At 39.4% G+C, this 22,318-nt stretch overlaps 1 protein-coding gene across 2 annotated transcripts in view; it reads left to right on the top strand.

Annotated features, from left to right (window-relative positions):
• The window catches only part of LOC108531291 (CASP-like protein 4A1), a 39,536-nt gene that overhangs the window by 6,561 nt on the left and 10,657 nt on the right, over positions 1-22,318 (top strand). The window lies entirely within an intron of this gene.

The following is a 22,318-nucleotide window of genomic DNA, read 5'->3' as shown; positions in this document are numbered from 1 at the left end:
TGGCACACGCCTGTAGTCCCAGTTACTCAGGAGGCTTAGGTGGGAGGATCACCACTTGAGGCCAAGAGATCAAGATCAGCCTGGGCAACATAGCAAGACCCCCACCTATAGGAAAATAAAGAATATCCCAAGTTTTCAGTTATTCACCCACTTTAGGTTTCCACCTTCCTTAGAAAGTAAAGTAGTATAAATTATTTCTGAAATTTGTGAAAACGGTGTACCACTTAACCCTCTCAAACCAGGTTGTTTCTAATTCCAGTGACTTCATTCCTAAGGGGCAAAGTAACTCGAATGATGGGTGAGCTCATAACATGGTTTAGCTCCATATCAAACTCTGGATTTGGGAAAATTGCTACTGATTTATTAAACACTTGAATTATTATATGCTAGGTCAGAATTTAGCAACTAAACTCTCAGGAATTTGTAAACCTCCTTTTAACATAGAAAAGTGAGTCCAGGCTGGGCATGGTGGCGCCTGTAATCCCAGCTTCTCAGGAGGCTGAGGCATGAGAATTGCTTGAACCTGGGAGGTGGAGGTTGCAGTGAGCTTACATCACACCACTCTACTCCAGCCTGGGCAACAGAGGGAGGCTCTGTCTCAAAAAAAAAAAAAAACAAAAAACAAAAGTGAATGTACTATAAAGCCTATTTACACCTCTCCATCACACATAATTGCCTATACATTATGCCCAGTGCCTGACCCCTATTGGATTTCTGACAAGTTTTAATGTTGTTAGGTTAAGAGAGAACCTGTTCCTCAAGTTTAGTCTTATCTCTAGTATTTAAATTTTTCATGAAGGAAGGCTGTGCTAAGGTGATAACCTCATTCCTGAAGAACACTTACTTTAAATAGGAAATGTTTAATTGGTTTTCCTCATTCTATGAAAAACTCGAAAAGGCAACAAAAATACTATTCTCTGGTTCATTTGATAACAATATTGTGGTAGTCTAGGCATCTCTCCCGTGTCCCATGCACAACTTATCTGACCACATCTATACAACAGACTTTCTGTGGCGAACTCTCTTTGTTTTGTTCCATGCTCCCACTGTATGGCCAGTGAAAGGGCAAATGGAAGTTAAAAGGGTAAGAGGACACATTAGATAGCTTTGATTGCAGCATTAAAAAAATTAAATGAGGCCGGGTGCAGTGGCTCAAGCCTGTAATCCCAGCACTTTGGGAGGCCGAGACGGGCGGATCACGAGGTCAGGAGATCGAGACCATCCTGGCTAACACGGTGAAACTCCGTCTCTACTAAAAAAAATACAGAAAACTACCCGGGCGAAGTGGCAGGCGTCTGTAGTCCCTGCTACTTGGGAGGCTGAGGCAGGAGAATGGCGTAAACCTGGGAGGCGGAGCTTGCAGTGAGCTGAGATCCGGCCACTACACTCCAGCCTGGGCGACAGAGTGAGACTCCATCTCAAAAAAAAAAAAAAAAAGTTAAATGACTGAAAAAGATTTTACAAATGACATCAAAAGTCAAGGATTCGTCTAAAAGTATCTAAGGGTTAACTTAGTTCCCTTTCTCCACAAACTCTGCCCATGTAGGTAAGTTTTATTTTTCAGAGGAATAAGAAACATGCAGTTATTTGCATTTATAATATTTTATGAAAGTTCTGGGTTTTGTTTTTGTTTTCTTTTTTGAGACAGAGTCTCACTCTGTTTCCCACCTAGGCTGGAGTGCAGTGGCGCAATCTCGGCTCACTGCAAGCTCCGCCTCCTGGGTTCACGCCATTCTTCTTCTTCAGCCTCCTGAGTAGCTGGGACTACAGGCACCCGCCACCACGCCTGGCTAATTTTTTGTATTTTTAGTAGAGACAGGGTTTCACCGCGTTAGCCAGGATGGTCTCGATCTCTTGACTTTGTGATCTGCCCGCCTTGGCCTCCCAAAGTGCTGGGATTACAAGCTTGAGCCACCATGCCCAGCCGAAAGTTCTGTATTTTTATGAGCTCCGGGTGGTCTTATATAAACCATAGCATTTGATTCCTAAGAATATATCCTCTTGGCCAGGCATGGTAGCTCACGCCTGTAATCCCAGTACTTTGGGAGACCAAGGTGGGCAGATCACGAGGTCAGGAGTTCGAGACCAGCCTGACTAACATGGTGAAACCCTGTCTCTACTAAAAATAGAAAAATTAGCCGGTCGTGGTGACGCACGCCTGTAATTCCAGCTATCAAGAGGCTGAGGCAGGAGAATCGCTTGAACCCAGGAGACAGAGGTTGCAGTGAGCCGAGAAGCGCCACTGCACTCCGGTCTGGGCAACAGGAAGAAACTCCGTCTCAAAAGAAAAAAAGAATATATTCTCTTAAAACTCCTTTGCTTTTATGCTAATACCCTTTTCTAGGTGGTTTCTTCAGCTTCTTAAATGTTGAATTTCCCAGTGTTGTGTCCCCACCAATGTTAAGTTATCCATTTTACTAACTGCAATAATCAATTCCCATACCTTTACCTGTCGATGACTCTAGAACTTGTCATCTCTGAACTCAACTGAAATTACTAAATACATTACTTGTCCTATGAAGTGCCTCAAACTAAACAAAGTTAAAACTGTAATCCCAGCACTTTGGGAGGCTGAGGCGGGCAGATCACTTAAGATCAGGAGTTAGAGACCAGTGTGGCCAACATCGCGAAACCCCGTCTCTACTAAAAATACAAAAATTAGCCAGGCATGATGGCACGTGCCTGTAATCCCAGCTATTTGGGAGGCTGAGGTGAGAGAATTGCTTGAACCTGGGAGGCAGAGGTTGCAGTAAGCCCAGATCACGTCACCGCATTCCAGCCGGGGCAACAGAGCAAGATTCTATCTCAAAACTTTTTTTAGATAATGATTAAAACCATTTTCCAGGGTAATTCGTAAAATCAAACATTTTCCAAAATATGTTTCCAGAAAATCTTTTAAAGCACTGTTCATTCACCAGAGATTTGAGGGTAAAGTCAAAACACACTGTGACGTGCCAGGTCCTTCATCTGACCCCTGCTTTAACCTCCCAAAGTGTTAGGAACATCATGAACACTGCTTGAAACCAGAATAATCCAAGTTTGAATACCTGGTTTTCCACTCCAAGGAAGACTTTTAGGTAGTTTGCTTTCTGGGACTTAGTTTTGTGTTCCATACAATTGGTAAAATATTAACTATATAGTGGTGTTAAGAATTAAATTAGATATAAAACCTTTCAGGAGCAATTATGGACTTGTAAGCCCAATTTTTTTTGGTCCAGAAAATAACACATTCCCTTTTATTTGTTACATGTGTTCCTATTATGCTGTCATGTTCCTGTTCCTCTTTTCCATTAGCATATGAGATCTTGATACAATGTTTTTCATCTTTATGGCTAAAGTGCACAGTTCCTGGCATGTAATAGGCATGCAGTTTTGTTGCACAAATAGATAATCTGCTTTGATGCCAAATGCCTGAAAATGTTGCCATAGTATGTGTTTATTACAATAGAAAGTCTGTTGAATATAAAATTTGATGCAAATGGTCTGGTTGATTCTATACCATCATAAGACTTCAGAGGGTGTTTCCCACACTTTTCAAAAACATGTATCTATTACGTTGCAAGCTAGAAGAACTAGTCCCTACTGTATTCATTTATAATCTAGTTTGGGATCAAGCCACATCAGAATATAACCAAATACTGTAAGCATTCAGCCAGATATCCCAGTTCATGGGGTAGTGTGTTTCACAGAGGAAATACAATTTTTGGATTAGGAGGCAGATAGTTGTGGGTTTCTTTGAGAAAGGGTGGGGCAGTAGAGTACAACATATTTGCAGTCAGCATGGTTTTGTAAAAGCATAAAACAGGAACAGAGATAATGTTTTAAGTAAACTGATTTCACTTGGCTTGTGTGTCCTAGTACATTGAGAGATGAGACTAGAAAGGGGGTGGATTGGACCACATAATTTTATTTTTAATTTGGACTCTTTTTTTTCTGTGAATCTTAGGCCACGACTTTCTCTATTTTGTTTCTTTTATATTTAAGGAAACGGTCTGAGGGAAATGACTGAGTCGCAGTGTAATAGGGGACAGAGCCAGGCCTGAACCTAAATATTGCTGTTCTACCTCTAAGTTGAAAATAGGACAGTCAGTAAAAGTCTGTTGTATACTGGGTTATAAGATCTCATTTCTAATCTAACTTAGATGGAATCAAGGTTAGAAAAAGTACTTGATTCTTACCACATTTTTTTCTTCCTGGTTGTACACAGAAAGAGATTGGCCTGGCACAGTGGCTCACAACTGTAATCCCAGCACTTTGGGAGGCAGAGCTGGGTGGATCCCTTGAGTCTAGATCAGCCTGGGCAACATCGTGAAACCTTGCCTCTACTAAAAATACAAAAATTAGCTTGATGTGGTGGCATGCTCCTGTAATCCCAGCACTTTAGGAGGCTGAGGCGAGCGGATCTCTTGAACCTGGGAGGCAGAGGCTGTAGTGAGTCGCGATCATGCCACTGCACTCCAACTTGGGCAAAAGGGCAAGACCCTGTCTCCAAAGAAAAGAAATGAAATGAAATTAGGAGCAAGCATGAGTTTTAAGTGTCAGACTTCCTTTCCAAGTATACTCACCTACTACAGGCTGCATGGTCTTGATGGACTTACTTCACTGAACTGTTTCCTTATCTGTAAATTGTTTAATTATCTACAAATGTGTAGCTTGCTACCTGACAGCGTTAGATATTGGATAATTGATTGTTATTGCTATTAATAAACATGGACTTAGTTCTTAAGTTTTAGTTTTATGCTGAGAATCCATGTAACACTGGCAATCTATGTCTATACCTGCATCTATAGCAAAAGCCAGAACTTACCATGAATTTTGCTGTTGCATCAGGAAATACATCTTGATAACTGATACTTACATACTTATTCTTAATATTATTATTCTGTTATTTCTTATTCTAGGCCCCAAAAACTTTTATTAAAATACTTCAAATTTTAGGTTAGCATTTTTGTTCATGTTCAGACATCTTAAATTCGTTATACTCATGCAAATTTTTTTTTTTTTTTTTTGAGACAAAGTCTCTGTCACTCAGGCTGAAAAAAATATCTTTATAGTTTTATGCACATTTGGCAATCAGAAATAATACATTGTTGTACTAGGTTTATGCTTTGCTATTTTTATATGATCAAGACATTACTGTTAAACTGAATACTCTCTGGCCGTATATATAACCATTGCTATTAAGAAAGTTGTGATTGTGACTTGGAAATAGTCATATGGAGACAGTTCTGATTTAATTCCCAGGTAACTTTCATATTATCACCATTTTGCAGTGTGCATTTCAGAATAATTTTTCATACTGATTTATAGATGTAGGAACACATCCATTAGAAAGCTGAAGCTAACTTTATTCTCAGATAACAATCGTTTAATTATAACATTGAATTTTAAGAGGAAAAATATAGTGTGCTGTCTTGTCTTTTTCTGCTCTTTCTTTTCCGTGTATGGCTAGTTCATGTTTTGCTTTAATAACATTTTTTGCCTGGGCAAATGTCCATATTATACATTCTGATCACTTTACCTCCATCACCCTTGAAATCAAAAAGCAAACATTTGATCTAGTGGCTTTTAAGTTGCAAAATGTTTATCAACATCTCTCATCATTTTATCAGCTTTGTTGGTACTTAACATGGTAGTTCTACTTTACGAAAGAAGCCTGTCACTAAAATATAACACTCAAAATTAAAACATAAATTTCACAGTGCTTTTTTGCATTTGTTCTAGAAACAGTATCTCACTCTGTGGCCCAGGCTAGAGTTTCAGTGGCAGGGCAGTCATAGCTCATTGTAACATAGAACTCCTGGGTTCAAGCCATCCTCTACCCTCATCCTCTCCAGGAGCTAGGAAAGGTATGTGCCACCAAGCCTGGCTAATTTTTAAAAGAATTTTTGTAGAGATATGCTGTGTTGCCCAGGCTGGCCTGAATCAGTTCTCCTGCCTTGGCCTACCAAAGTATTGGGTACAGGCATGAGCCACCACACGAGGCTATCAGAGTGCATTTTTTAAAAAGATAAAAATGTCTAAGTCCTGTTTGAGCATGTAAGGTGTCATCAAATATGATGCTGGGTATGTTAGCTTATTCCTTTCTTCTGAAGGTTATTTTTATGCTATCTTAATGAACCATCAAAGGTTCTGAAATCAAACATTTTGAAAATACTTGACTTATGGCCATTTTATATCAAGTGTATATACTTTTATTGTTTGTGTGCTTAAAACTGGTTATTTTCATGAATGTACTTTCTATGGATCACTAAATGTCAGAACCAGCTAAGAATGAAAATGAGTACCATTTATACTTACTGTCAGCTGAACACTTAACATTATTTTTACCTTTATGGTGTCTCTTACAGAAATTAGTTTTTAGGTTGTGGTTTCGTACATAGCAGAGCAGCTGCCTCCCTGCGATCTATTCAAAGTCAACCCTGGACCCAAGGGATTGTCCGCCCTTGGCATCTCCGTTGCCATCCTTCTCTCTTCCTTCCTCCCTCCCTCCCAACACCCCTGGGGGTGTCCTTCCCCGGTCCGCTCATGCCCACCCTCTCTGGGATTCCAGAGCAAGTGGCAGGTGTCTTGTGCGCCCACAGCGTGTTCAAAAAGCGCAAGTCTCCATCTGAGGCCTTTCTAAGCTGGCGATGCTCAGGGACACGATGCCATGCTGGGGGTGGCTGAGGTTGCAGGGACGCCTTTGCTCGGTGTCCCACCTCTCTAGTTCTAGTCTCCTCCCCCAACCCCACTAGTGGCTTTTCCCTGGTCTGGGACGGGGTTGTAAAGTGTGGCGAGTATGGCTGAGGTGCGGTTGTTTGAGGGCATGACCCTGCAGCCACTGTCCCAGGGGTCGGGGTGGCCGTGTGGACGGGGGTGGCCAAAAGTGGTTCTGGGGTCCAGCCCTTTCCCACTCCGTGTCAGAGTGGGGGGGTCACTGCCGCCCCTGAGCCCTTTTAAAAAAGAAAGAAAGAAATTAGTTTTCAGTGATAGGAGAGACAATCTTTTTGTCAATGAGGAAGTTGAGATAAGTTGAGATAACTCAGATATAGGTACTGTATTTTCCTTGGTATTATCAAATTTGATCTTTTTTTCATCTATCAGATTGGATTCATATGAATCAGTTCACTCAAGTGGTTACATTAAGTTATTTTTTGTTTTCAGTACTTTATACTGTGTCTGGCTCTCATGGGTAATCCTTAACGTAGGGTAGTCACCTAAGTTTTAGTTCCCATTCTTCTCCATCCTCCTTTTTTCCATCCCTATACTCTCCAGACTTCCCTCTGGATCAACTATGCAATTTGTGTATGTTAATATAACAATATATACTCCTTCTGCAAATATTAATAGATGTATGTCAAAGCATTCTGAATTTGTTATCTTTACCCCTGGGGGCAAGAATTAGTTTTATTTGTAACTGGCAAGTCAAACTTTGGTACTATAGGAAGCCCTCAAGCGTCTGTGACCAGAGGTTAGCATAGGGAAACTGAGACATTTTAAAACGTTTTTCATATTAAGCTATGAAGAAAACTGGCCTTCATTGCACTTTGGTAGTACACCACTTCCTAATTCATACCTTCAGGTCCAAGTAGCCTTCTTTGAAATTAAAAACAAAACAAAACATATTGAAAAAGATTATAGGGTGAAGTTATATGCCATCAAAATGATCATGAGATACAGCTATTTTTGTGTATCTCTACCTTTTTTGACAACCAATCAAATTGAATTGGGGGGGGGCCAGTAAAATAGAAACTGTTGGCCAGGTGTAATGGCTTATGTCTGTAAATCCCAGCACTCTGGCGGGGCCAAGACGGGTGGATTGCTTAGCTTAAGAGTTCAAAACCAGCCTGTGCAACATGGTGAGACCCTGTCTTTACAAAAATATAAAAACTATCCAGGTGCGGTGGCGTAAGCCTGTAGTCCCAGCCACTCCAGAGGCTGAAGTGGAAGGATTTCTTAAGCGCCAGAGGTCAAGGCTGCAGTGAGTCATGTTCCTGCTATTACACTCCAGCCTGCGTAACAAAGCAAGACCCTTTCTCAAAAAATATATAAATAAATAACTAGAAACTATGAAATTATTTTCAAGGATAAGGACTAAATTCAGAGTAGTTTAATCAGAGGCCTGCATCAAAACATAACATGTATTTTTAAATTAATCTCTTTAAATGCATGGTTAAGTTACCTGTATATGTGCTCTGTAAAATCGGTCATTTCTGGAAAAGAAATGGCTGTTTGGTTTTCTATGCATAAAATTAAGATAGAAGTCTTTTTTTCTCCTAACAGCCTTGGTCATAGTGGATCAAAAAAAAAAAAAATATCACTTGGGCTGTGTCTTATATTTGTTTCTAAAACAATGGAACAAGTCAGATGTTTGTGGAAAATATGTTTGCAAATAAAGTTTTTTCTTGCCTTACATTTTGATGAAATAACTATAATTTGTGTGAAGATTAAAATACTCTAAAACATGAATTGATAAAGCAAAATGAAGGAGCCAGATTTCAAAATCAAGTTGTGGGGTGAGACATGAGGATGGGAAGAAGAGAATTAAGGATTCATATATGGAGTTTTAATTTAGTTCCTTAAAATTCATAGTGAAAAGAATAAGATTGGGGGGGGGTGCGGGAGGGGAACGGAGTCTCACTCTGTCTCCCAGGCTGGAGTACAGTGTGCAATCTCGGCTCACAGCAATCTCAGCCTCCCGAGTAGCTGTAACTACAGGTGCCTACCACCACACCTGGATAATTTTTTATTTTTAGTAGAGACAGGGTTTCACCATGTTGGCCAGGCTGGTCTGGAACACCTGACCTCAGGTGATCCGCCTGCCTTGGCCTCCCAAAGTGCTGGAATTACAGGCGTGAACCATAGCACCTGGCCAAAATTTGGTACTTTATAATTCAATAATTGCAACCAGACCAGCTAACTTTTTTAAAACTTGGGGCTCTGTAATGTTCAGATGAAGGTAAATGTAGGGTATAGACCCTGTTTAGATTGAGGGAGTAGGAGTTTTGACATCGCAGGTCATTTGGACTTAAAGGTATGAAATTTGAAAGTAGTTTGGTTATACATGCCCTTAGGAAACCAGCGTCTTTCTTTTTTGTTTTGTTGGTTTTTTTTTTTTTTGAGACGGAGTCTTGCTCTGTCACCCAGGCTGGAGTGCTGTGGTGCCATCTCGGCTCACTGCAAGCTTTGGTTCCCAGGTGCACACCATTATCTTGCCTTAGCCTCCCAAGAAGCTGGGACTACAGGTGCCCGCCACCACGCCCGGCTAATTTTTTATATTTTTTTAGTAGAGATGGGGTTTCACCATGTTAGCCAGGATGGTCTCGATCTCCTGACCTCGTGATCCACCCGCCTCGGCCTCCCAAAGTGCTGGGATTACAGGCATGAGCCACCGTGCGCAGCCTGCAAACCAGCCTCTTAGGGGAATTAATTTTGGTGGAGGGATTCATTCAGATTGTTAGTATGTATCAAGGGAGTCTTTGTACACCAGAAGGCTTTGAACTGGTTGGGAGAATGTTTTTATAAGAACAGGGTAATTATTAATCATAATAATCTTTGTCAAGGTGCCTAAGCAACTCCCTTATATAATAGCAGCCAGTGATTAGATAGCTTCATACCAAGCAGGTTAGATTTCTTCCTTCTGAATCAAAAAACCCTTTGCTTCATAATCTAGGTCTTGTGTCTCACAGAATCCTTTATAATATAGAATAAATGGTTGAGAGGAAAGACTCACATTGTGTATACCTGAAATTCAAATAGGATAACTTTCTCAAAGTTTTAGGACAGACCAAATAATGTATGTCCATGTAGCTCTAAGATATGAGTCAACAGAGCAAAATAATTATGAAACTCTTGTGGGGTTTTTGGTAGAATGTTTATAGAGATCCAGTATATATGAGAAACAAACTAAAAAGAGTTGCCAAGGGCTTTAGAGCCAATCAAATTCCTGGACTTGGAGGATTTGTTGAATGAATTGAGTGGAAACCAGTATAGTTGCCAGTTTTAAGTTCGCTCAATAGCAGCATTCAATTAGATACTGAGTTTTAAAATAGATTTTTTTTTTTTTTTTTTTTTTGAGAAAGAAACTCACTCTGTCACCCAGACGGGGGGGCGGGGGGGGGTTCTCGGGTCACTGCAACCTCTGCCTCCGAGTTCAAGCAATTCTTGCCTCAGCCTCCCAAGTAGCTGGGATTATAGGCACCCACCACCACGCCCGGCTAATTTTTTATTTTTAGCAACAGCAGGGTTTCACCATGTTGGCCAGGCTGTTCTCGAACTCCCAACCTCAGGTGATCCACCTGCTGCTGCTTCCCAAAGTGCTGGGATTACAGGTGTCAACCACCATGCCCAGCCTAAAATGGATCTTTCTTTTTTTTTTTTTTTTTTTTGAGACGGGTCTCGCTCTGTCCGCCCAGGCTGGAGTGCAGTGGCCGTAATCTCAGCTCATCTCAAGCTCCGCCTCCCGGGTTCACGGCCATTCCCTGCCTCAGCCTCCCGAGGAGCTGGGAAAAACTTTTACAGGCCCCGGCCTGCATCACCGTCGCCCGGCTTAGTTTTGTAATTTTAGTAGAGACGGGGTTTCACCGATTAGGCCAGGATGGTCTCGATCTCCTGACCCGTCGTGATCACCCCGTCTCGGCCTCCCCAAAAAAAGTGCTGGGATTAACAGGGCCCTTGAAGGACCCACCGCGCCGCCGCCTAAAAATGATCTTTTAATACCAAAATAAGGAGCATCATCCTGTGATTATAAAAATTGGTCTTTTTAAAAGCCCGTCCCGCCACATTGAATTTTATTCTCATTTTGCTATAGCAATAATGAAAAGTATCCAACCATCTCATTTTGGAATTATTATGTTTTGTAATCATTCATTGTATCTCGCTCCTGTTGGTCTGTCTGATTTTACCAACATGGAAAGCATAACTCAAAGACAGTCCTTTAATCAGTTTTTTAAATGAAACTACTTTTCTCAGCTGTAAAAAAAAAAAAAAAAAATTAGTCATCAGCATTCTTTTAAATTGTGACAAGTTAGTCTTAGGAGGATACAAAAATGGGCTGGGTGCGGTGGCTCACACCTGTAATCCCAGCACTTTGGGAGGCCGAGGCGGGTGGATCACAAGGTCAGGAGATCGAGACCATCCTGGCTAACATGGTGAAACCCCATCTCTACTAAAATACAAAAAACTAGCCGGGCAAGGTGGCGGGCGCCTGTAGTCCCAGCTACTCGGGAGGCTGAGACAGGAGAATGGCGTGAACCTGGGAGGCGGAGCTTGCAGTGAGCCGAGATCACACCACTGCATTCCAGCCTGGGTGACAGAGCGAGACTCCATCTCAAAAAAAAAAAAGAGAAGGATACAAAAATGTATAAAAGGCTCGTGAATTTCTGACGAATTTAAATTAGGATATGTCCACAAACAGCAATTAAAATTGTTTCCAAAGAGTTATTTCAGAGCATCACATATTACCAAAAAAATGGTGAAAATATAGATATAGGTCACAATTTATAGGACTTCTGTATATTGTGTATGTTTCCATAGAAATAGGTAAACAAAATAAAATAGAATGATTTCTCTTTGGGTTATAGGCTTACAGATGGATTTTCTACAGCAGGTATATGTTACCAAAAAAATGGGAATGGGCTAATGCTTAGATATTAACTTAAAAATGGGATACAAACTGAAAACAGTATGGTCTCAGATTATCAGAAGCCTAGGAATCATCTTCATTTCTTTAACACCCATGTTCCTTATGTCCCTAATGTCTGTTCTAACTATAGTTCTTGGCCTATCTCCCCTCCTTGTCTTCACTCGCACTGCCACTACTTTAATTCAGGCCTGGAAAAGTGTATTCACTCACTCACTCTGAATATTTGCTAATGCAAGAGTTTGTGTATAGAACTATGTAGTAACTCTTAGCTTACCCTCGCTTTTAATTTTTCTAATCCATCTGTTAACCCTTCAAAGTGATTTTGTGTATCTGATATTGCTTGAAAGCTTTTAATGGATCCCGTGATCTGCCTCTTGCCTTTTTTTCCAATCAGAAATGCCCAGTTGCTGCTGCTTTTGCTTCCAGCCATATTATTACAGTTTGAGCATCCCTAATCTGAAAATCCAAAATCTGCAATGTTTCAAAATTCGAAACTGCCAACATGATGCTACGGGCGGAAAATTCCACACTTGACCTTATGTGATAGGTCACAGTCAAAACTTAGTGTCATGCACAGATATTAAAAATACTGCATAAATTTACTTCAGGCTGCATGCATAAGGTGAAGCATTTATGAAACATAAATGAATTTATGTTTAGACTTCCATTCCACTCCCAAAATACCTATCTCATGTATATAGAAATATTCCAAAATCCAGAGCACTTTTGGTCTCAAGCATTTCAGATAAGTGGTATGCAACCTGTACTATTATCTCTTCATAAAATACCCCTGTCTATTTTGTGAATGCAAGTGTTTGTGTAGCCTTCTCTGATCTTTTTCCAGTAGGTCTATTATTTTTTGTAATTCCATGTACCCTAGCTCTATTATAGCGCTTAACTGCAGTTTATTACCATTATTTATAGGCTCTTTACCCACTAGAACAGCAGTCTCCAACCTTTTTGGCACCAGGGACCAGTTTGTGGAAGACAATTTTTTCCACGGATGGGGTGTGGGGGTGGTGTTGATTTTGGGATAAAACTGTTCCATCTCAGGTCATCGGGCATTAGTTAGATTCATAAGGGGACTCTAAACTCCCCACTTAATGTAACGCTCTACCTCTTTCTTTTCATTGATATAGATAATATATGTGCATATTTAGGGGCACATGCTCCTTATTCTACTACTGTAAAATAGTAGGATTTATTCCTGCTAACTTTACTTTTGTACCACCTAACCAACTTCTATACCTCCCTCCTTCCCCCACCCCACTTAATGTAAGCATCTTTTATTTTTTATTTTTGAGACAAAGTGACCATCTCAGGTCATCGAGCATTAGTTAGATTCATAAGGAGTTAGATTCATAGATCCCTCACATGTGAAGGTTCACATTCCTATGAGAGTCTAATGCCACAGCTGATCTGGCAGGAGACAGAGCTTTGGGGGTGGGTAATGCTTGTTCACAGCTCACCTCTTGTTGTGTGGTGGGGTGGGGGAGGGTGTTGGGGAACCCCAGTACTAGAGTATTAGCCCCTGAAGAGCAGAATATCTAACTTGCATTGTCTCCCTCAGATAAAAGGATTCAGTTTATTGTTAAACTGGTAGTGCCTGCATTAGTACCTAGGACATAGTAAGTGCTTAAGTAAATTTTGAATTAATTGGGATTTGTTCTCTTTGGTGTAAGTATAAACCTGCAAAATAGCTCCTAAACCTAGATTGTAAAGAGAAGAAAGGTTAGAGATGCATTTCTGTAGTTAATGATGATTAATGTCCAAGAACATAGCCATCCTTAGTAAAGAAAAAATAATACCAGGAAAACAGTTGGGCATCTATTCCTCTTAGGTTTCATCAGGCACAATTATCTTGAAAGACTAGTAATCCCACATGAAACATACCCTGGTACTCATGTGTCCATTGCAACTGTAAAGGTGCTTTAAGTTCAAGGGAACTTTAGAGGAGAGAACTTTCCCACAGTTCACTTTCCTTAACAGTTCAATGGCCCTGTTTACAGGATGAAAGTTCAGGTAGATTCTCTGGCATCTCATTTCAAAAGAATAGATACTGTCCTGCAAATATGGATGCAGAGACATCAACACTTACCAACATGCAGCAACATTCATAGGAACTAAACAGATTTGCAGCCCAAAATGGCACTGGTAAAAATACATGTCCGTCTGCACAGAGATTCTGAATGATTTACAATAAACGGTAGATGATGTTAATACCTGTTTTTAAAAAGTTGAGTCCATCAATCTGCTAACTAATCCCTTCCACAACGCGAGCAAGTTTGTATTCTTTGGAAAGATTGGGCACTAAGTTAAAAGTCACTTCTAAGTTTTGCAACAGTAAATAAGTTGATGTAATCTGTTACATAGATACCAACAGATTTCCAAAGTGGTAGTTGTAGGTACTACATAAAGTATGAGTTTCCCTACTATGGGCATATTAAAATGCTGCAAGTTGGTAGTTCCCAAGCCAGTTTGATCACCATAATCATTTTTGAAACTTACTAAAATACTCTTAGACTTCTTACCCACAGGTCCCAGAAACAAGATGTTAGATATCATCATTCGTAATTTTCTTACAGTGTAGCAATTTTTGAAGAACGATATGCTGCACTATTATAAAATCTGCATTTTGACAAACCCCTCATTCCCAGGTATTTAATTTGCAAATGCTGCATTGATAACACTTTGATACGTGGAACAAATTGCTTCTGTAAAATGTCTATGGAAAGCAACAGTGCAAAGACATTATATTTTCATTTCTTTTTGGGGGAGTGTTACTGTAATATTAGACATCCAACCTGAGAAGTTTGGAGGTACTATTGCCATGAGCCGTTTCTTCTGTAATTAAAAAGTTATCTTTGAAGTGACTCTGATTACCTGAGAATGAGAAGGCCTCCTTTCTGGGATGCAGGTGTGCATTTAACATAGACTTCAGTACAGATTAAGTTGATGTTTGGTGCAGGTTGCTATGAAAATTTAAATTCCACTGAACTCACCCTCAATCTTTAGCACTCCTAATGGGTGATATTTAGGATTGGCTCTGGGAACATGTGTTAATTTTTCTTAGTAAAACTTATTTAAAGCTTCAACACTAATACTTCTCTAATTTTAGTATCATCATTCATTCTCAGCTTTAAAAATAAAGTATCCTGGATCAGTTTCCTTTTGTGGTAACTCCAAGCATATACAGTTGACTCTTAACTACTCAGGGGTTGGTCTCTGACCCAACTCCCATGCAGTCAAATTCACATATAACTTTTCACTCCCCAAAAACAGACCTAACTGCTAATAGCCTGTCAATTGTTGTTGACTGTCAGCCTTACCAATAAACATAGTCAATTAACATATATTCTGTATGTTACATGTATTATATACTGTCTTATTACAATAAAGTAACTAGATAAAATCAAATGGGCTGGGTATGGTGACTCATGGCTAGTAATCCCTGTACTTTGGGAGGCTGAGGCGGGAGGATCATTTGAGCCCAGAAGTTCAAGACCACCCTGGGCAACAAAGTGAGTCCCTGTCTCTACAAACCAGGCATGGTTGTACATGCCTGTAGTCCTAGCTACTCAGGAGGCTGAGGCAGGAGGATTGCTTGAACCCAGGAGTTTAAGGCTGCAGTGAGCTATGATTGCACCACTGCACTCTAGCCTGGGTGACAGGTTGAGGTCCTGTTGAGTTTGAGACCAGCCTAGCTAACATGGTGAAACCCCATTTCTACTAAAAATATATAAAAATTAGCCAGGCATAATGGTTGGCGCCTGTAATCTCAGCTACTCGGGAGGCTGAGGCAGGAGAATTACTTGAACCTGGGAAGCAAAGGTTGCAATTATGAGGAAGAAAAAATATATTTACTGTTCATTAAGTAGGAGTGGATCATAAAGGTGTTTAATCTCGTTGAGTAGGCTGAGGAAGAGGAGGGGTCTTTCTCAGGGTGGCAGAGGCAGAAGAAAATTTGTGTATAAGTGGATGTATAAGTTTAAATCATTTTAAACCCATGTTGTTCAAGGGTCGCCTCTATTTAAAATTACACATTCAAATAAATTTGACCCTTGTGTATATTATTAATAATATCTATAATTCTTAGAATAGTAAATGAATGTTAGATTGTAAAATCATTGGCCTAGAGGAGTTGCCTAAAGATTGAAATAAACCAGCTCCTTGGCTTCTTTATTTTTGTAAATGAGGGGCAGACACAAAGTAAATTTCCAAGTCACCTTGAAGTCAGGCACTTTGAAGCCTAGCTATGAGTAAACTCAGTTATACTGTCTAATACCCATTTTAGCTTTTCTGTTTACGGCATAAACTTTAAGGCCAGTCTTACTACTTTTAAGAAGTCAAAAGTAGAACCTTTCTAGCAGAAGTGTTTTTCAAACATTAAATCCTAAACAAAAAAAACAAAGTGACCAAATTATAGAACTCTAGGAGTTTGTCTTAGCTACCTACCACTGAAAGAGGATTTTTCTTTTAAAGAAAATTGGAATATTCTGATGGACTAAACTTTTCTTGTCAAACAGGTAAAATCTTGTTAGCCCGGAAACTATCTCTTCTTAGGAGTGTTTAAGATTTGTTGAGAGGGAGAAGGCTTTATTTCTAAACTCCCCACTTAATGTAACACTTTGCTTCTTTCTTTTTATTGATATAGATAATATTTGTGCATATTTTAGGGGCACATGTGATATTTTCATAATTGTATAATGTGTAATAATCAAATCAGGGTAGTTGGAATAGCTGTCACCTCAAACATTTATCTTTGTGTTGGGAACATTACAAATCTTCTGGCTATTTTGAAATATACAATATGAATTATTAACTATAATTGTCCTACTGTACTGTAAAATAGTAGAACTTACTCCTTCTGACTTTACTTTTGTACCACTTAACCAACTTCTATATATCCCTCCTTCCCCCACCCCACTTAATATAAGCATCTTTTTTTATTATTATTTTTGAGACAAAGTCTTGCTCTGTCACCCAGGCTGGAATGCACTGGCAAGATCTTGGCTCACTGCAGTCTTTGCCTCCCGATTTCAAGCATTTCTCCTGCCTCAGCTTCCCAAGTAGCTGGGATTACAGGCTTGTGTCACCACACCCGGCCAACTTTTGTATTTTTAGTAGAGATAGGGTTTCAGTATGTTGGCTAAGCTGGTCTTGAACTCCTGACCTCAGGTGATCTGCCCACCTCAGCTTCTCAAAGTGCTGGGATTACAGGCGTGAGCCACCACGCCCAGCCGTAAGCATTTTTTAAAAAGGTGGAGGGGGCTATCAGCTGTTACTTTAAGCATAGTAAGAGTTCATCCTACTACTTTCACAATGAATTACTGCAAGATGTTTAGACATTGTGATCTTTTTATTACGGTTACTGTTTTCCCTAAAGGTCAAACCAATAACTTTAGATCCTGAAGTACAACTCAAGAGTAGAAGCATCACTTAATTTAATACTGGTAACTTAAAAGAATAGCAGATCTGGCTCGGTGTGGTGGCTCAGGCCTGTAATCCCAGTACTTTGGAATGCTGAGACAGGTGGAGTACCTGAGGTCAGGAGACCAGTGTGGCCAACATGGTGAAACCCTGTCTCTACTAAAAATATAAGAATTAGCCGGGTGTGGTGGCACACACCTGTAATCGCAGCTACTCAGGAGGCTGAGGCACGAAAATTGCTTTAATCCAGTGGGCAGAGGTTGCAGTGGGCTGAGATTATGCCACTGCACTCCACCCTGGGAGACAGAGTAAGACTCTGTCTCGAAAAAAGAATAGTAGTGGATCTTCAGATACTTAGATGTCATGAGCTGGGACTTTAATGGGCCATTTTAAAATTTGACATTAAAATTTAGTCCTAATGCCAGTAAATAATTTTCATTTAATTCCACATGTGTTTGGTATATTCATCAAGCACCTTCTGAATGTTATTAGACTTTCTATATAGTTAACCTTGGGTATTATATGCTGGTTCGGTAGATGTTTTTGTTTTTGTTTTGTTTTTTTGTTTTACATACGTCTTTTAGCTTGGTTGATGTGCCCTCAGCCTGAAAGATGACAACTTGCTTATTTATTAGACAACCAGATTACTTGACACCCTATGTTTGAGGTCCCCGGTTTAGATTGGTTACTAAATAAGCATTCATTAGGTTTTCAATTATTTATAAAAGCTAAATATAAAGAGCCACAAACTATTTCAACAAGTTTATACAGCCAAAGCATATAGATAAGTATATGAAACAATATAGTAAATACATGAGACCAAAAATTCTAATCTTTCATCAGTCTGGAAATAAACAGATGTTTTGTGTGTGATTGTTTCTGAGACTGCAGACAGGTATTTTTTATTCTTAACTCGTACCGTGTTCAGTACATTATTCAGAAGATTAGCCAGGAACAGAAAATGTGCAATTTAATTTCCCTTAGGTTCAAGGTATAAGCTAAACAGAGTCTTTCCCTGCACAAGTTGTCAAATTGGCTGTGTTTCACTGGATAGTAGATGGGGACAGTGGGAATCTTGTTTGTTCATTGATGGGCATCATTATTTAGATAATGGGGCATTTGGCTACCTTGAAAGTCATGTTTACTTCCTGTGTTACCCTCACTTTGTTGAATTTCTTTACTTTGACTTTCGGAGCTCTGGGCAGAAATCACATATTAGTTTGGAGGACTTTATTGTTTTATTCAAGTTTAAATAAAGTATAGGGTTTCCCCAGATTGAAAACCAGAATAGCCCATGACCATTCCCTGTGGGATTCTGTAACTGTTAAGGCAAAAGAAAATGCAGTTGCGCTTATGAGTATATGGATAAAATAACATGAAGTGAAAAGGGGAGAGATTTTTTTAAAGATGACTATATTTTAACCCCTCCTGACTAGTAAATTCAAGGATACCAGGACAAATGAGGTATAGACTTTAAACCTTCCAACATTCCATTGTGTTAATCATTCTTCCTCATCAAAGAGGCAGTAAGGGATAATTTAGACTACAGTTACAAATAATGTGCTATGTAAGCACCGAAGAGCAGAGATAAGGGTGGAATTAAGGGTGTTAAAAGAAAATATGGCCTCCCTTCTTCACCATTCGATTGTTTTTGCTGTCCCTGGAGACTCGTATCTCTCTATTTCTAGGACCAAACTTTACACAAGTGCCAAATATATGAACAAGAACACCCCATTAAAATTCCTGTGAAACATTATACATCTTAAGAGAGCAGATGTGTCTATGGGCTGTCACAAATATCAGTCTTGCTGCGTTAAGCAAGTAATTAGTGGAGACATACTATTTAGGATTCGCCTAAAACCCTCCAAGATAGAGGTCCCCAATCCCGGCCCCTGACGGGCCACACCAGCAGGTGGTGAGCAGTGGGCCAGTGAACATCATACCTGAGCTCAGCCTCCTGTCAGATCAGTGGCCACATTAGATTATCATAGGTGTGAGAACCCAGTTGTGAACTGCACGTGTGTGGGATCTAGGTTGTGCTCTCCTTGTGAGAATCTTATGCCTGATAATCTGAGGTGGAAGAGTTTCATACTGAAACCATCCCCCTGCCCTGTCCGTTGAAAAATTGTCTTCCACAAAACGGGTCCCTGGTGCCAAAAAGGTTGGAAACCACTGCTCTAAGGTGTCCAGTGTTGCCTAACCCCTCTCCCTACTTCTGCACCCATTAGTTTGCCTAACAGCTGATTGATTTCTGTTTAAATAGCCACAGTATATTGGGGCCGTTTATTGCATCTTCGGTCAGCTCTTTTCCTCTGGGTCCCTAGAACTGAAGACAATATCCTAAGTTGATTCTGTCTCACAAAATATGAGTAAAATGAGGAATTGGTTAGGTAGGTGGCAAACAGCAAATATTATTTGGACTTGTATCTTGCTACATAAGTAGACTTTAACCAAGTAAGCTATTTGAGAAACAACCTTAATTTTTTTCGAGTGTTATTTTTAATTCTACAGGAATATTTTCATAAAGTTATAATGTCCATTATGTTAGCAACTAGAATTACAATGGCAAGTTTTAGGAGATACTTGAAACGTGAGATGTTATATTTAAAACTATAAAATTATCGACGTAAGTATATGATTGTACCCATGTGGCAGTAAACTTAAAACTTCTAGTTTCAGGTTTTTTTGTTGTTGTTTGTTTGACTTTTTAAAGAGTTTAAAAGGGGAAAGGGAGAGCAATATGTGAGGGAGACTGACTTGCAAAGTCTAAAGTATTTCTTATGTGGCCCTATACAGAAAAAGGTTGTGTATTCTGGACAAGAGCAATTAAAGGAAATAGTTTGGACTTAAGACTTCTAAAAATAAATAGTGCTCAAATTGCACTTGGAAGCCAGAGACCTTGCTGGTCATCAAAGGTTCAGTTCAGTCAGTACTTAGAAAAGAGGGAAGCCAGCTTAGCTAAGAGTCAGAATACAAATATTCAGAAACAATTAATAGGCAAATAATTATATATACCATGTCCCAGCCAGTAGATGGAATAATATGCCACCATTAAATTTATATTAACATGTAAAAATGTTTGAAGTTTAGGGCTCTTACACATATCTTAGTGACATAGAAAGAAAAGATAAATCACACGCAACTAGAAAATAGACATGTTGACTTTATTTTAGTACATAATCTGGTAGGATTTTTACATAATCTCACGTACTGGTGCTAGGTAGTTGGTTGTGCCAACTGGAAGTGTCACATAGTCAATATCCTTAAAGAGAAATGGAAGCTAATCAGCTAAGTAAACTGTGAGCTGAGGCCTACGTCATGCTTGCTTTTCAAAGAGAGTAAAGTAATTGGATAAATGTTAATGCCTCCTTGTTGGGAAAACAGTCTTCAAAAATGGTACTAAGTTACTGTTCTAATGCAATGGAGTAACTAATTACTATGAATACTTTTTTTATTTGGCAGATTACTAATAAAGGCAACTGGATACAATAAATGTAAAGATTTTCTTTTAAAACGACAGACTCTTCAGTGAGGCATAAACATTTTATAGAACAATTATCAAAGCTATATTGGACTTAAATATTGGTCATGCATGTATGCACACCCCATAGGTAGCTGCCCTCCTTGGGCAGCTTTTGACTCCTATGCCAAAATTTAAAATAAAGGGTGTTTAATCACATTCCCCAAAAGGAGAACTTCATGAGGCACTAATGAGTAATGTTTATTTTACGAATGATTTTACAGGAGAAATTACAGAGGATGTTTAAATTGCAAAAGTACTCCTCCCCTTTTTCCCCCCAACAAAATCCTTTGCAGTTATCACCTAAGCTTTTTGGGTGTGTGATTTAAGAGCAAAAAAAAAAAAAAAAAAAAAAAACCCACCAAAAAAATTTAAGTAGGCAGTATTGTTTCTCCTCAGCTTTTGTTTCTCACTGTAAGCTGCCTAGTCTTTGTAGTTCTTACTTCTTATGCAGAACAACTTAGCATTTGACGCCACTATCACAAAAAAAAAAAAAGAAGAAGAAAAAAAACAAATACAGCAGTTGAGGGCAGTATACAAGCTTAGCAAGTATATTCTGATACTTGCTTAGGAAGTAGGAAATGTGATTAGATTCTGTTCTCTACCATATGACGCTGATTTGCAAAGTCCCACTGGGTACAGGACTACTGGTAAAAAGAACCCTGTAACTTCGTGTCACAGAGGGACACAACCATATATATAAAACAGCATCTGCCTTAAATCTTTGGGGAACATCTTACCATGTTTAACCGGCTAATTTTACTAGGTATTTAGGAAAGTGTGACTGCAGTTCAGGGTCTTTGTTTTTTCTTTTAAGACAGGGTCTCATTTTGTTGCTCAGGCTGGAGTACAGTGGCGTGATCAAGGCTCATTGCAGCCTCAACATCCCTGGGCTCCAACGATTCTTCCACCTTGGCCACCCAAAACTGGGATTATGGGTGTGAGCCACCACACTTGGCCTCTTATATCTTGATTAAGGTCCTGTCTGGGCCTGCAGAGGTTCAATTTGCTTAACCCCAGCACTTTCCCCTCAACATGGAGGTCCTTAGTCAACATTAACCAAGTAAAGAGTTGAAAGTTTTAATCAGAAGTAGGTGGAGGAGCATTTAAACTGGTTTAATAAACTTGAAATACGAATGCGTTAAATATTCGAATAACAAAGCACTTGTGAAACAGGTTTTTCTATGGAAAGACAAATTTCCATCCAGCTCATTTCATTTGGCTGGATTCCTTTTTTTTTTTTTTTTGTAATAAATAGAACTTTGAGAATTCCAAATCAAATTTGTCCTTTTGCATAAAAGGTTCACTTGGTGACTCTCATGCCTCCGTAAGTATCTTCCATCTGATTCTGCACAACCTACTGCCTTTGGTGTATCCTGGGACCAGCCAAAGAGATGATTCCAACCAGTGGAATCATCATTAAACCAGTGGTTCTTAAAATATGGACATTGAGTCAACCTGCATCAAAATTACTGTAGATTCTGGACAATGTACCAAGTCAACATCAAATCAGTCCTACATTTTTAAAAGGTAACTGTAATGAAAAGATGTTTTTTGAGATGCTGAAATTGCAGTGAAGACAATGTTCCCACCTTTTTTAAATGGTGTACTGTTAGCTGTTAGCCTCATTTATGTATGGAGCAGAGTAGTATTTTATTTTATTTTATTTTATTTTATTTTATTTTATTTTATTTTATTTTTGAGACAGAGTCTCGCTCTGTCGCCCAGGCTGGAGTGCAGTG

Source organism: Rhinopithecus bieti, unplaced genomic scaffold (genome assembly GCF_001698545.2).
Source record: "Rhinopithecus bieti isolate Rb0 unplaced genomic scaffold, ASM169854v2 scaffold_7414, whole genome shotgun sequence".
NCBI classification, from domain to species: domain Eukaryota; kingdom Metazoa; phylum Chordata; class Mammalia; order Primates; family Cercopithecidae; genus Rhinopithecus; species Rhinopithecus bieti.
The sequence above is the reverse complement of the archived record's forward strand: the minus strand, read 5'-3'. Positions and strand labels throughout refer to the sequence as shown.